Source organism: Triticum aestivum, unplaced genomic scaffold (genome assembly GCF_018294505.1).
Source record: "Triticum aestivum cultivar Chinese Spring unplaced genomic scaffold, IWGSC CS RefSeq v2.1 scaffold3576, whole genome shotgun sequence".
Lineage (NCBI taxonomy): Eukaryota > Viridiplantae > Streptophyta > Magnoliopsida > Poales > Poaceae > Triticum > Triticum aestivum.
The window spans coordinates 21,399-26,296 of record NW_025228504.1 but is presented as its reverse complement, the minus strand read 5'-3'; the positions used below and the strand labels follow the sequence as shown (position 1 = coordinate 26,296).

The window sequence follows — 4,898 nt, the reverse complement described above, 5'->3', positions numbered from 1 at the left end:
TGAAGTCAGAAAGGGTTGAAAATTGATGATGTGGCTTTGAATGGTTCATTTTGAACACACAAAAATTCTGGAGTTCAAATAAGTTAAAAAAAAAAGAAATCCCTTTGTAAACAGATGAGTTTTCGTCTGAAACCCTAATACTTCGAAACAGATTGTTCGATTTGTACACGAAGTCCACCCAATTTTTGTCGTAACACTCTCAACTTTTTAGCACATGCTATGTGGGTGAAATGATGATACCATGCCAATTTTCAACCTCTTCAGAGTTCACCTGAAGTGCTTTTCAATTTCAGGGTCATTTAGCTCAAAAAAATTAGTAAATGCATGAAAAATAACAGATGAAGTCAGAAAGGGTTGAACATTGATGATGTGGCTTTGAATGGTTCATTTTGAACACACAAAAAGTCTGGAGTTCAAATAAGTTCAAAAAATGAAATCCCTTTGTAACAGATGCGTTTTCGTCCGAAACCCTAATACTTCGAAAGAGATTATCCATTTTGCACACGAAGTGCATCAAGTTTTCTCCGTAACCCTCTTAACTTTTTAGCACATGCTATGTGGGGGAAATGATGCCATTCCAATTTTCAACCTCTTCAGAGTTCATCTGAAGTGCTTTTCAATTTTAGGGTCATATGGCTAAAAAAATTAGTAAATGCATAAAAAAACAAATGAAGTCAGAAAGGGTTGAAAATTGATGATGTGGCTTTCAATGGTTCATTTTGAACACACAAAAAGTCTGGAGTTAAATAAGTTCAAAAAATGTCCCTTTGTAAACAGATGAGTTTTCGTGCGAAACCCTTATACTTCGAAAGAGATTGTCCATTTTGTACACGAAGTGCATCCAGTTTTTGCCGTAACCCTCTCAACTTTTTAGCACATGCTATGTGGGTGAAATGATGGTACCATGCCAATTTTCAACCTCTTTAGAGTTCATCTGAAGTGCTTTTCAATTTATGGGTCATTTAGCTTAAAAAATTAGTAAGTACATGGAAAATAACAAATGAAGTCAGAAAGGGTTGAAAATTGATGATGTGGCTTTGAATGGTTCATTTTGAACACACAAAAAGTCTGGAGTTCAAATAAGTTAAAAAAAAAGAAATCCCTTTGTAAACAGATGAGTTTTCGTCTGAAACCCTAATACTTCGAAACAGATTGTCCGTTTTGTACACGAAGTACACCCATTGTAGGTGGAGAGCGTTAGGATCATATTCGAGACAGAATCATTGTTAGGATCATATTCTGAGCATGAATCTGTAGGTGGAGAGCGTTTGCATTGCAGACTTGATTTCAATCCCTGTCAGGACCCCGATCTAAGTCACACTGATCTAGCATGTAACGCGTCATATCACTTCACTACTAGAAAAAAGGCTGTTAGTGGCGCACCAATTTTTGCTATTAACGGCGCACTATAGGTGCGCCACTATTAACACGCCACTAGTAACTGTTAGTAATGGCAACTTTGATGCGCCATTGGTAATCCAAATACCAGTGGCGCACCACATGGTGCGCCACTACTAACCCTTAGGTGCTCCACTGGCATTCCCTCCAGGTGCGCCACTAATAGCCTTATAGCTGCGCCACTAGTAATAAAGGAAGGTGCGCCACTAATAAGGGCTTAAATGTGCCACTAGTAATGTATTTGGAAAACAAAAAAAATCCAAATTTACAGAAAACAACCTGTAAGGAAAAATAATTTAAAAACAAAAAATGAAATAGAATCATAATTTTTATTATAGTAAGAATATTACAATGTCTTTACAAGTATCCAATAAAAGGAAAATTGCAAGGAAATAAAAGAAAATCCTAAAACTAATCTTCTAATAATCTTTTCTTCTTTTTCTTCACTTTATCCCTGCAAAATGTAACAAAATAAACAGAAAGACAAACAAACTATTTATAACATGTCAATACTGTCATTTTTTATGCATAACTAGATATGAGCATATATTTCCAGAATTACATGGTGTGAATATTGTATGAGTAAGATTATAATGGAAATGAATTTTGATAGGAGCCCACTTTCGACGAGTATTTATCTGACAGAGCTAAATAATCAGGGCATTTACCTTTTGATAATATTATTATACCATACTATCAGTATACTACTCCACTTAGATTTTTTAGATGAGCAGATCTGAGATAGACATCTGTTCAAGTGGCTATAGGTAGGCTTGAAGAATTCTCATCGGTTCAAGTGGCTACAGGTAGTCGCACAGCTGGAATATAGACTACTAGTACTATTTGAAAAGAAAACAAGAGCAAATCTGAACGTACTAGTCATATCCGATCACATTGAGCTAGAAAGAAAATTCATCAGGAAACAGATGGCCGGCGACTTACTTCCAGACGTTGAGGATCTCGTTGTGCCCGACGAAGACGCTGCGGAGCGCGTCGCGGACGGACTGCTCACAGCGATAGCTGCCGCAGATGAACTCGTTGTCCTGCAGGTAGTCCAGCAGCCAGGAATTAAAGATAGGAGGGCTAGAACTGAAAGAAATAGCATCTTAGAAAGCAACAGGAGATAATTCATATATGCAAAATACATATGAAGTGGTCTTCACCAAATTTGTTGAAACATGAACGAAATGTTTTAGCAGTACCAATGATACATGTCAAATAATTAATTGTTCCTGTCATGACAATGTAATAGTACTTGCATGCCAATGAAGACTTGCTAGTGTCAGATTCTATGAGATTCAGGACATGTGTAATTGTGCCAAGTTGACTTGTAATGCCATTATTCATGATCTGAACTTTATCCTCCACAAAATAAAATAACAGTTGATCCATGCGAATGATACTTAATTTTGAAGCTACTGTTAATTTATAAACTGAATATAAAGTGAGTTTATAAATTCAGAAACAAAAAATTCAGTTAGGCTACTGTTAACTGAATTTTGGAGTGTATACTTAACAAAGGCTTCATTTGACTGTACAGTCAAATTAAAAAAATGTGTTCATGGGGCAGCAGCACTAAGAACTGAAAGAAAAAGGTGCAGAAAAAAGCTACTGAAAAACAATATCAGAAGTAGTGCAGACGCTGTTGAGGCGCTGACTGAACCATTGATAGTACTACCACTCTTCTTTTTTGCGTCCATTAGCGTGACAGTGAGGTTACAACCCTGCCATCGACGACGACGACTAGGTTGCTGCTGCTGCAGGAAAAAAATGTGGAAAATGTTATACATGTAGTTACCAATCCAAGATGCGGAACATGAAAAACGGTCCTCTGACAACTCGAGAGACAAGTGACTGGTTCATTGCCGGTATCAAATTCAACGCAGGGCACAGATGTGAAAATAATGTTACTACATGTGGGCACCACTTGAAAATACAGTGTGTACGATTTCGAACTGGGCATTACGGGGACAGTTTGAAGATGTAGAGATTTGTGTTATACCACAATCTGAGTCCCCTCTGGTGCTTATACAGTCTGGCATTCAGTAGCTTTGCGGCTATTGATGATTTCTGCCACAGCAAGAAGGAAAAATAGGGGTTACCGGGAGTAGCTTCCCCATCTGAACCAGATACTGCCTGTACATCACAAGACGGCCTACTGAGGCATCCTTTGGCCATACAAAGCACTCTAGCAAGCACTAGAACATCGGCCTGAACAATCACTTCTGTCTCTCTCAGAAGGCATGTCTACCTGGTGCTGGGACTTGCCAGGGAGTGACAATGATGTACTGATCCCAGAAACAGAGACAGAGGGAGATCCATTCAAGCTAAAACCGTTGGAAACAAGAAGACTGCTGTTGCAAAACTATTCTCTACAGATATGTGTGAGATATCTCAGGTAATTTTTTTAAGAAACAAACGCAACAGTGTAGACCCTGCTTAACTCCGTTGTTTATTTGTTTTGCCTGAGCTGCGTGCAGGAAAGAGAGCTCCCTTTCAATGCAACACATGTAGCTTGAAACGGAAAAACCTATATGCATCGCTCTGCACAAGTACTTCAAAGACACACAACGCAATTCATTTATCGTGGCAGTGCTTACTGGAAGTCTGATGCAGCCGACGTACTAAAACTAAGCTGCACTATCCAGAGGTTACAAGATTTGGTGTATATATAGTCATAATAGCACATGGAATTCTTCCGTGGCTGCTTAGTGTCTGCACTCTGTGCAGAACAGGACCAGATTCTTGGACTGAATTTCATGGATTTTATATTATTCACATCTGCCAAAATGAAACCTGGTAGTGGTAGATACACGATTTCAGGTGCTGGACTCAGTTGAATTTACTTCCCCCTTCCCTGCTATGGAGTGCAAGCTACACAGGATGAGGATCATCAATTAACTGTCTACGGCACTTGTTGCAATTGGATCATAAGACCAGAAATAAATCATCTATCAACTGAAACCTTCATCCCCCCCTTCAAAAATACCAAGCGACCAACCGTGGAGCTCGGCTACGGCAGACGGGCAGAGGGATTTCTACGCCACACAGGATCGGGACTAGGGTGCGGAAGGATCCACGGGCAAGAGCCCTGGTTCTGCCTTGAGCTACCTTGCTCCTAGGGCATCGTCGTACTGATGCAAGGGGTGAATCGGGGCGGAGCGGAGAGGGCGTACCTGACTGGTGGGCAGACGAATCGGAGCTCCCCGATCGGGCCGCGCGACATGGATGACCTTTGGTGCCGGCGACATGGATGACCTTCATCCGCGCCATGGGCTCCTCCAGCTCCAGAATCTGAAGAACCAAATCCGCCCTCTAGATCAGACAACACATCCCCACCCACATCGCGGTTGAGGAGGAGGATGAAGGAGGGGACGGAGTACCTGGAGGTAGCGGCCCATGAGGTCCCACTGGTTGCCGCGGTTGCCGGTGTCCGCGCGCACCTTCTGCGTGATGAGCGAGGAGAGCCGGGCCAGCACCTCCTCGTACTCCCCCACCGC

At 41.2% G+C, this 4,898-nt stretch overlaps 1 long non-coding RNA gene across 1 annotated transcript; it reads right to left on the bottom strand.

The window, feature by feature from the left end:
• Positions 1-1,788: 1,788 nt before the first annotated feature.
• On the bottom strand, positions 1,789-4,898 carry LOC123174226 (uncharacterized). The gene is made up of 4 exons (XR_006486866.1): positions 4,782-4,898; positions 4,575-4,692; positions 2,341-3,155; positions 1,789-1,852 (listed from the first exon to the last, which is right to left on the bottom strand). It is a non-coding gene; the product is annotated as an uncharacterized lncRNA (long non-coding RNA).